We start from the raw sequence: 11688 nt of genomic DNA, 5'->3' as shown, positions 1-11688 counted from the left end.
CAAGAAAATATAAAGAAAAAAAATTTTATTGCATGAAGATAGAAAGTACCTGCTCCAATAACAATATAAATAAATTGTTAGATAAGTGAAATGATAAATATCATAATATTAGTGAATTTTTTCAGAAAAAGATCTAAATTTATTTAAAAAATAAAATGACAAAGTTGAATTGTTGAAAAATTGTAAATTTTGAAATAACATGAAGAAAAATAAATCGCTCACCTATTTTATGTTCTGAAACACTTCTTTAAAAACTATATTGCTTGTGGTTTTGGATAACAAACCATCTTTATCACAAATTAGAATTTTCAATCCGTCCTTGTCTAGAACTCTAGATATTGCAAAATATAACTAACCATGACTGAATATCGGTCTAGATAGATACAATCCAACATGTGATAACGATTGACCTTGACTCTTGTTTATTGTCATAGCAAAACAAACAGCCAACGGGAATTGCCTTCGTTGCATTTTAAAAGGTAACTTGGAGTCTGATGGAGTAATCACCATATGGGGTATAAACACCTTCTCCCCAATATTGCTCCCAGAAATCACTTTTGCTTCTAGTATGTGTTTTCCCAATTGAGTGATCATTAATCTGGTTCTATTGCATAAACCTGAAGACTTGTCTATGTTTCTCAATAACATCACAAGAGCACCTTGCTTTAATTTGAGCATGTGATTGGGAACTCCTGAACATTTAATACTGTTTAAGAAATCAGGTGTATATACATCTTCAGGACCATCTAAGCCCACATCCGTCTTACAAACACTGTCAGAGCTCAAATAAACTTTTTCTTCACCATGAAGCAATGAAAGCATGTATTCATTCACAGCATCCACAATTTCAAGAGTAGGAGCAAGAATCGCTCTTTCTTGTAGGTATTGCAAATCATGAATATTGCTTAACAATGAATGATACGTACTATCCACTATTGATGCAATTGGATTTGTTGATTCCTTTATGAGAAATTCATCAGGTATTTCTATAATTTCTTCACCATCATTCTCCTCACCGGCATCTCCATCTCCAACACTTAGTATCCACTTTGAGAACTTTCTCATCTCTTCTAGATTGTAATTAGATGAGCCTTTCTTTAGCCTCATATTTTTTTGTCAAAGTAAGAACCTTAACAAAACTCCAAAGATAAGAAGAATTAATAGTTACAAAAATAATATCTTGTCTTGTCCCTTTAGGAATAATGTGACACCCCATTAGTCCCACATTAAATGTGAATGGGATTGTCATTGGGTATATAAGAGGACTCTACCCTAGTAATAATAACTGGGCTTAAGCATTTTGGGCTGGTGGTTTGGGCCCAACGAGTTATTGTTGCTAGTGGGCTGGGTCGTTACAAATAACAGGAAGAATTTGCCTGAAATCACTTCCAAAAACGATGACTTTACCCCCAAATGGTTGCTCACAACTTGATGGATTAGAAAACCATAGAATATCTCTTAATGTCCTGTCAAGAGCTTCAAAACAAAACCTGTGTGCCATTGGAGCTTCATCCCATATGATAAGCTTCGTATGAATTAACAGCTTTGCCAGATCACTACCCTGTTTTATATTACAGGTCGACTCCTCAGTTATTGCTAGTGGGATCCCAAATCTAGAGTGAGCTGTTCTTTCCCCCGTAAGTAGAAGTGATGCTATTCTGCTAGAAGCAACATTAAGAACAATCTGGCCCTTAGACATTATGGTTGCAGATAAAGTTCGCCATATGAAAGTTTTTCCTGTTCCACCATACCCGTACAGAAAGAAAACACCTCCCTCATTCTTTGACACAACACTAATTATTGTCTCATATACACCTTTCTGTTCATCAGTAAGAGATGACATCAAGGTTTTGTGCTCTTTTGTCATGGAATTCCTATCATAACAAAGTTCATCTTGAAGAAGCTTGTTTCTGACTCCAAATAAAAGATGTTCATTAGGTAAAAGCATCGGAGGAAATTCTGCTAGACTTTTTCCGTTGCTACGCAACAACTTATCAATCTCAGCAAGAGTCAAAATTTTCAACTCATCATATTTTAACTGCAAAGCTACAAATATAAAAATTAAAAGCTATAATTAGTTATAAATTCTAACTAACATATAATAGTTTATATATGAAATATAAGTAACTCAAAGAATTGCAAACTCAATTCATTCAAATATTAGTATGAAGTATAAGAATGTTACTATCGTGCTGAAGTAGAGTCCTCTATTTGTGCAAGACATCATCAGCTAAATGATGCCAAATAGTGTCCCAAATAAATTCTGGTCTGGATAGACAATTTGAGAATAACATAGTTGCAAAAAGTCTTCTTAAGTAATGAGCCGAACCCCATGAACTTGCTTCTTTAATGCCATCTATATACTCTTTATCATCATCCAACAACCCCAACGCATAGCAAGCATCTTTGTACGAAAGGGGATAGAACACCATTCACAGTTCTGATATCTTCATAACTTTTAGGACATTTGCAAAAGTTTAATAAAATTCGCATGTAATGTAATTCACCACTTCCTGGTGGAATATAATATAGTCTTCCAATTGAGAAGCCGCGTTTCCTTGGACGCCAATTGCGAAGATCTTTTTTCCATACAAATTTGGTGGGAAATTCTCCATAAGTCAGATTTCTGGCCTCTTCAAAATTCTTATTAGCTTCCATCCAAGCCAAAAATATAGTTTGATTATTTCCAGTTCTGCCTACAATAGAATAAATAGGCTCATCATCATCAAAGACAACAGTTTGCTCATTTTGAAGATGGAAAGAAAACCTCTCAACTGGTGGTTCTCTATAATTGGTATCAAAGCCAAAGATGCTCCATACAGCCTCACATGGAGATACATACTTACAGTCATAGCACATCTTGATTTCATCTTGCAAGTGTTCAGATTCACTTGTACTCTGATAGAATGCTGTAGTAACACGATTATGTCCTTTATTGACATAATTGAATAGATATTTTATGGACCTTGAGTGATTGCACTATTCCACATTGATGTAAGCTTGATACTTTATTAGAAGCAATGGATTATATGGTACTACAAATCTATTATCCAAAAGGATACCATTATTTTCAATGGTCGAACCATCATCTCTACGGTTGTAGATAGGGTAGCCATCATCATCGATAACTGTTCCACTATTAAACCTTTTAGGAAAATATTTGGAACACTTCCCATCCTTCATACAGGGAGAGTTTTTATGAGATATCCCACAAGGACCATGTGTCATAAAGTTCTAAATAGCTTCGTGCAAAACTGGATGCTTGTGCTTATTAGGAATTTCAGCAGAGATAATTTTATCAATATCATAACCAGTTGGATATTTATCTTCGGCATTCAAAAACAATAAAATATGAGCATGCGGTAGACCACACTTTTGAAACTCTATAGTGTAGACAATTGCAGTTAAAAAAAAAACCCTTAGTATCATATAAATATTATTTATATAATATACTTGACTACAATATGAAAAACAAAAGTGACTAAACAATGGGATGAAAATATCGAAAGGAATAAACAATGGGATGAAAACAAAATATTGAAAACAAAATTTGGTTGAAGACTTACCAGCTTTTACCTTGCCAAGAAATTGCTTTTTCTTCAAATCTTTAATCAATTGATCGAGTTTTATTTTAAAGATTCTGCACATTATATATGGACGATCTTCAGGTTTTAGCCCTCTATCAGTAGTAAATTTTGTCATTTCTGGCCACTTTGGATTGCATGTGAAAGTAATAAAGAGATCGGGATAACCCACCCACTTACATATGGCCATTGCATCTTGATAGTTCTGGATCATATAATGTGCACCTCCAGTGAATGAAGATGGAAGGATGGTGCGTTTTCCTAGTGAAGATGCACTTGTTTTACCCCTCAAGAAAGCTTCTGATAGACCCTTGTATATTTCTACTCTTAAATTCTTCTGATGAGATCTTATATAAGATAATCTCTCTGATTCTATCATAGTATATGCATCAACCACAAATTGTTGAAACAATCTTTTTGATGGTAATATTGTTGCAACTTCTCCAGCTCTATCTTGGATTCGAAATGCAAAGTTGTCACGCCCCAAGCCCGGTCATATTTGGCCGGTTCGAGCACGTCGAACAGACGCCAAACGGAGAGAGCCTCCCTTGTCCGCCCAAGGCTTCAACAACAAGTACAAATAGAGTACAAAATTTGCCCATGCGGAAGCAAACATAATGGCTTGCACGAGGAAAAGCAATAGCCAAAGTGAAAGTACTAACTAAACATCATACAAGTAATATGATCAAGTTTAAATCACATACATGCGTTCAACTTTAATAAAATTCCATACATTCTTTGCATCATTTCTTTTATACATCACATATTCCTCAAAATATAACCACTTGCATTTAACTATGAAATTCTTTTACATCATTCATTTAAACATCTTTAATACAACTAAAATCATCAAGTACAAAAGATGATATATAAGGGTATGCAGCTAGCAAAATAAAACTAACTAGGGTAGTCACTGTCTACGGTGCGATACCCTTACCGCGATCATCCGCCTGCTCGCTCGGTCCCGACTCTGTGGAAATAGTGGGGTGAGAACTACAACAAAGTTCCTAGTGGGTTCGGCAGTCGACCTCACCGGCTTTTCCACTAGGTGTAAATCAGGCATAATACAAGAAAGAATATATAGTAACAAACTAACAAATGCAGCTAATATGCCTGAACAATATATAATCAATCATATGCTCAATGAAATGCCCATGATGAATGCAAGGTCACTTTCCAATACCCAATCGCTAGGCTAACCCGTAGGTTTCGCCCTCAACAAATTTACCAACCCAAATCCCTACTATCGGGAAGAAACTCTTACAACCCGACAGGACCGTCCTCTGGAGAGAAACTCCTACGACCCAGTGATGACTACTCCGGAGCTCATCGCCCGAGGGGGAGCTACCGCCCTCCGAGCAAGGACTAATAGGCGAGTATGATCCAATCCTCAACTATAAGGATTCCAATTTCAATCCATTCCTTAACTATAAGGAAGCAATGCTCATATGACCCTTAACTATAAGGTTGTTATGTCATAATGTCACTATCTCTTTTTACTTGCATTCTCTAACTTTCACTAGTGTTATATACACTACTTTGTTCTTTGTACTTGTTTACTAATGCCGCACTTGTTCTCTAAGTGTTCAACTCTAGCATTCAATGCATTCACTAATGCCACTCTACTACGAGTCCATCTCTAGTACTCATTGTATTTAGAAACGTCACACAATCCATATGTCATAATGTCATTTTGTTCAATGCCTTTTCTAGGTTCTTGTCATTATTCATGCATACATAGGGTTACACAAGTTCCAATTCTTTTACAATCATTTTTTCATGCATTTGTACTCACAACATGCAAATAGAAGCTCTCAATTAACCCTATCATGCACAATGCTCAATATACACTTATGCTAAAAAATGACACTTTAGACATAAAAGAAAATTCAACGTTTTCGGAATGCACCACCCACCTTATATGGTTACAAGGGTGCTACGGTTCAATTCTTGAAATTTTTGGGTGCCTATTCCGCGTGCTGCGGTTATTTGTACCAAAAATGACGTTTTTGTTAATATTTTCGCATACACTCATCGGATTGTCAAACCGAGTCCATATTCTGGTTAGAAATACCCCTAATTAGGTTTCTATAAGGTTAATTTGCTTTTAAATCAATCTTGGACAAAAGCCCCAATTTGGAGCCCTAATATAGCATATAGCAACATATGCTATTTTTGTATCTCTAAAGTAGGAAAAAACTAGCTTGTCTAACATCTAGAAGCACATCTAGGACCATCTAACTCTTTTCTAGGGCATCTACTACAAACCCTAAAGATCAACCATGAGAGCTCACCAAGAAAACATGAGTTTTCATGTATTCATAGTCTCCACTAGGTTTCTATACATGAGAGAAGATCAAAACCTAACTTTCTAGATCACAAAGCTAAACCCTAGACTCAATCTTTCATAAAACCTTACCTCAGCCACAAGCTCGGTAAGGTACCGAACTTCTAAAATTATGAAGTTACCGTGGATGTAGTATGCTGGATTTTTAATATAAAAATAAATATAAATAAAAATAGTGTGAGATACTATTTTTATTGGACTTATAGAAGTAAAATATAAGTCTGGAATGACCCGTGTTGAAGTCGGAGCGAAAACAGAAGATTTAGAATTTTCTGTGTGAAACGAGACAGATAAATTAGCAGAAAATGCAGTGTCAGAAAATTATGAAAACTGGAGGATATGTCAAAAATATTTTTATGAGGCTATATTTAAAGTTTCATGTCATTCTGACGCCCGAAAGGTAAAAAATAAAAATTGAACTGCTATCTGCTAAAGATTACAGTTCGGCACAGCTTTCGGTAACCAAACAGGGTCGAAACTGAAAACTTAAGATATATTCTTGCTCAGTACGTTAAACCGAGCCTGACTGCGAAATTTGAGAGCAAATGGATATTCAGAAGGGCTCCGACTGTTCCGAACTGTGAAACTGCAAGTTGTAATAGGTGTGAGAGGGGGTTTTATGCAATTGTTACAGCACCTATAGGTGGCTGGCTGCATGCGTACACACACACACGCACACACCTTCTCCTCTCCCTCACACTTGCAACCAAAGAAGAAAAAGAAAAACCCTCTTATTCTCTCTCTTGAAGGTGAAATCAAGAGAAGGATTTGGTGGAGAAGCAAGCTTGGAAGTTGATTTTCATCTCCTTCATCTTCTTCCTCTCCATTGGAGCTTGCTTGAGAGGTAAGCTTTGATGCCCTTTAATGGTAGAATTTTAGGGCTTCGATTATGTGCTCTAAGAATGGATTTAGTAGAACTCCTAGATGCTAAATAGAGGATTAATGCTTGAATCTTGAAGCTAAATGGTGATTTCTTGCATAGTTGTAACCTAGGGCTCCAAAATGGGATTTTGCAATATGTGAGGGTTTGATCTAAATTGAACCTATACAAGCCAAATTGCTAGATATTCCGACGCGTTGGCGAAGTCGGTTCGTCGATTCGTCGAGCGGGTGCAAAGATATTGAAGAAAAGGCTTGTTGAGGTACAGATTGCCGCAGCTCGCGGCGAAAGCTTCCTAAAATCGCGAAATCGGAATCGTGGGCTCGTGGCATCACCTAAAGGTAGGGGGTGTCCATCCTGAAGCAACCGGGCTTCTTCCTATGTCCGAATTAGATTTTTGGTCATATTGCACTTATGGTTCTTATGCATTATAGGATATATGTATAGTAGCATTTCTACTTCCTTGCATGCATGTCTAGTAGTGTAGCATTGTGGATTCGACACTTGAACCTCGAATGCATGAGGATTAGGGTTGTAATATGAGATCCTATAGTGATAAGAATTGGTGAACTTGAACTTGGTGACGAAAACCAATGACATATGAGCTAGTGTATAGAAAACACTTATAACTTGGACGAGTGGCATGTAAATAATGTTAAATACATGACGAGTGGCATTGGAACTTAGTGTAAAAGAAACACTATGGCATTGAACATAGGGAATAAGTGAGTTTCCTAGTCATGACACGTTGGATGAGACCTTAGTGCAATTGAGACACTTGACATGTACCTAGGGATAGGTGGGCTTTCGAGTGTTTGTTAACTCTAGTTGATAGGGTATCCTCAGTTGGCGAAGATTGAATCATACTCACATAGTCTGTTTTGAGCTTGTGGTGGTCGCTCCACATAAGCAGTGTACTCCGGAGTTGTCACACGAGCGGGGTAGCTTATGAGCGGGGTAGCTCATCGGGTAGGATACGAGCGGGGTAGCTCTTCACCCATTGGACTGGGACGTGAGTTGGGGCGAAGGGCGGGGTAGCCTTTCCTCTATGAGATTGAGCGGGGCAGCTCATTATCTATGAGATTAGAGCGGGGTAGCTCTTCATCTACGACCTTTGAGATGTGAGACGGGTGAGATAAGAGCGGGGTAGCTCCTCACCTATGAGATTTGAGATCTTAGGTGGGGTAGCCTAGTGGATTGGGTAATGACATGAATAGCATAAGTGGATTTGCATTCATACCCTGATTAGACATAGTATATGTTAGTGGATTGCATAACTGTGTCGTATTTGTATTCATTACATTGTTAAAGCATACTAGCATGATAAATGATATTGCATGCATTCCTTGCATTTGATGGCATAGTAGATATAGTAGCTGTTTATATCATCTATATCTCTATCTATCTATCTGTGCCAGCTTAGACCTAGTGGGAAGATCGGCGGAGTCGGCGGCCGAACCCACTGGGAACTATATTTTTATAGTTCTCACCCCGTGTGGTTTTGGGGTACAGGTACACACGTGAGCGGACCGGCAGATGATCGCGGTAAGGGCGTAGCGCCCTAGTGTAGTGACTTTCCATTATGCATTAGAGCTACCTTTTGTATGTGAGCGTAGATGATGTATAGGTGGTGAGGTGTTTTGGAAAGATTGTAAACTTTATGTTTATGTTTTGAAAGCTTAAAATGTAAATCAATGCAATGTAAAAAGGTTGAATGGATGTAATAGTTAGAAATCTCTCTTTCGTTCACTTATTTATATTTGTGATGCTTGCTCTTATATGTTTAGCACTGGTTGTGCTCTCGTTACTCGCTTGCATTGATCATGTATGTATGTCAAGTTTTTCCTGGGCAACTTGTATGCATGATCTTGTTTGTTTGAGCCTTGGGCGGACAGAGGAGGTGCTGTCCGTTTGGCGTCCGTTCGGCGCGCCCGAACCGGACCAAATTGGTAGCGGTTTCGGGGCGGGTCGTGACAAGCTCTCCAAGATCCACCTTGTAGGAGAGTCCCCAAGTCTTCAAAACCCTAAGTCCTTCAAGATTCCTCCTCCAAATCCACCTCCTTTAGCTTTGGGGGAGAGATTCTAGAGAGAGAGAGGGAGAAAAATGAGAGGAGGGGTGTGTTTGGCTATGGGAGAGAGTGGGGAGGGGTGTTGGGGTATTTACATGTTGTAACAATTGCAATAAAACCCTCACAATAATTATATTTGCAGCAGACTTATTTTGCTGTCAGGTTCATTGTGTACCGGTACAGGCTGGGTGTTACTGGTTACACGATCACGCAGAAGCAAACCCGAGAGCAGTTTCTCTCGGTCTGCACTTTTGTACCGGTACAGGTACAATGTTGTACTGGTACAAAAGCTCCAGACTTCTGTTTTTGCATCCTTTCGATTCTATTTCACGCCGATCGATGCTAAAACCTTCCTAACCCTTTTGGAATTCATTTTTAACCCTTCCAAGATTGTTGGAATGTTAATTTGATTTCGTCCAACTTTTTCTCTTGGATGCTCTAGTCAATTTGGCTAAAGTCCAATGTTCACTATCAAGTTTCGGTTCGTTACAAAAGTATTCTCTCATTGTCACTCTCCTCCGCTTTTTGGATGAAAAAGATTCTGATCCTCTAATCTTAATGTCATCTCTATATCCATCTTCACAATAAGGAAATAACAAAAGATACTGCATTGGAAGATAAGATGGATGTAGTTCATGTATTCGTTGTAATAAGCCAGTTTGAGTTTCGACTACAATATCTCTTTCAACAGTGTTCTTTTCAATATCTCTAACAATAAGAGCCGCCACTTCAGATGAGGTTGGAAGATTGTATCTTCTTCCATCTGTTCCTCTTTTTCTTAATAGTCTCAATTTCAAGTCTTGATACTCTTTTGGCACAAATCTATCTCTTGCCATTCTGAATGATTTGGCTAAATAATTGCATTCATCTAGCATACTTTTGAGCTCGTTAACAATTCTGGCGTCTGTCATGCCCCGAACCCGGTCCAATTTGGCCGGTTCGGACCCGTCGAACAGACGCCGAACGGACAGAGCCTCCCCTGTCCGCCCAAGGCCCAACAACAAGCATCAATAGAATAAAATTTGCACATACGGAAGCAAAAATAATTGCTTGCACAAGGGCAAGAAATAGCTAAAGTGAAAGTACTAAACTAAACATCAACAAGTAATATGATTAAATTTAAATCACATACATGCATTCAACTTCGAAGTTCTTTTACAATCTTTGCATCATTTCTTTTATATATCTCAAATCTCCAAAATAAACCTTTGCATTTAACATCATAAAGTATCTTTAATACACTTGCTCCAAACATCCCTAATCATCATCAAAGTACAAAAGATGATATATATATATATATATATATAAGGGGTATGTAATTACAAAATGTAAAGTATCTCGGACGGTCTCTGTCTAGGCACGATACCCTTACCGTGATCGTCTACCGGCTCGCTCGGTCCCGGCTCTGTGGAAATAGTGGGGTGAGAACTACAACAAAATTTTCAGTGGGTTCGGCAACCAACCACGCCGACTTTCCCACTAGATCTAAACCAGTCATAATAGAAGAAAGGAGATATACATAGTAACCAAACTGTACAAATGCAGCTAATATGCCTGAACAATAATCAATGCAATGCTCAATTGTATGCTCATGATGAATGCAAGATCACAATCTCATTGCCCAATCTCTTGGCTAACCCGTAGGCTTTGCCCTCAACAAACTCACCAATTCAAATCCCTACTATCGGGGAGATACCCGCTACAACCCGACGGGACCGTCCTTTGGGGAGATACCCGCAACGACCCAGTAATGACAACTCCGGAGCACATCGTTCGAGGGAGAGCTACCGCCCTCGAGCCAGGACTATGGGTGAGTACGATCAATCCTTAACTTTAAGGATTCCAAGTTCAATCCATTCCTTAGCTTTAAGGAAAACCATGCTCATATGACCCTTAGCTCAAAGGTCAAATATGACACTTTAGACATAAAAGAAAGTTCAAGATTGTCAGAATGCACCACCCACCTTAGATGGTTGAGAGGATGCTACGGTTCAATTCTTGAGATTTTACGGCGCCTACTTTCTCGCCTGCGGCAAAACGAAGCCAAATTAGGCTTTTATTTAATAACTTTATCTTGACCTTTTCGTATCGTCGAACTGAGTTGCCCAACGTGTCGGGAATACCCCCAATTAGGTTTCCGCAAGATCAATTTGCCTCGAAAATACTCGGAGGCAAAAGCCCCAAATTGGGTGCCCTAATATTGCCATTTGCTAAATTCTAGGTTTTGATATCTAAAATAAGCAAAAGAGAGCTTGTCCAACACTTAGAAGTTCATCTAGAACCATCTAAACCAATTCTAGGGCTTAGAATGCAAACCCTAAAAATCCACCATTAGAGCACTTGAAAAAAACATGAGTTTTCATGTTTCCATGGCTACTAGAGGTTTCTACACTTGTAGAAGCTCCAAAACCTAGCTTCCTAGGGTACAAAATCCAAACCCTAGACTCAACTTTTTATAAAACCTCACCTTGGTCACAAGCTCACCAAAGTCCACCTTGTAGGAGAGACCCAAAGCTTCAAACCCTCCAAAACTCCTTCAAAAACCCTTCTTCTCCTTCCTCTCCTTGCTCCTTGGAGAGATTTCTAGAGAGAGAAAGAGAGAAATAAGAGGGAGATGAGTGTTGGCTGTGTAAACCAGGTGGGAGGAGGGTTGGGGTATTTTATAAGGTGCTACAATAGCAAAAAGGCCACCACTTCTTTCTATTTGCAGCAGACTTCAACCTGCTGCCAGACTCAAAGTGTGCCGGTACACTTTGTTCTGTCACCGGTTACACGATCACGCAGAGGCAAACCCGAGAGCACCCTCCT

General features: G+C 38.7%; 1 long non-coding RNA gene and 1 pseudogene across 1 annotated transcript; one reads left to right on the top strand and one right to left on the bottom strand.

The window, feature by feature from the left end:
- Positions 1-222: 222 nt before the first annotated feature.
- LOC109706104 lies at positions 223-9791 on the bottom strand (annotated as a pseudogene).
- Positions 7101-8519, top strand: LOC109706106. The gene is made up of 2 exons (XR_002215074.1): positions 7101-7152; positions 8324-8519. It is a non-coding gene; the product is annotated as an uncharacterized LOC109706106 (long non-coding RNA).
- Positions 9792-11688: the final 1897 nt, after the last annotated feature.

Source organism: Ananas comosus, unplaced genomic scaffold (assembly GCF_001540865.1).
Source record: "Ananas comosus cultivar F153 unplaced genomic scaffold, ASM154086v1, whole genome shotgun sequence".
Taxonomy (NCBI): Eukaryota; Viridiplantae; Streptophyta; class Magnoliopsida; order Poales; family Bromeliaceae; genus Ananas; species Ananas comosus.
The sequence above is the reverse complement of the archived record's forward strand: the minus strand, read 5'-3'. Positions and strand labels throughout refer to the sequence as shown.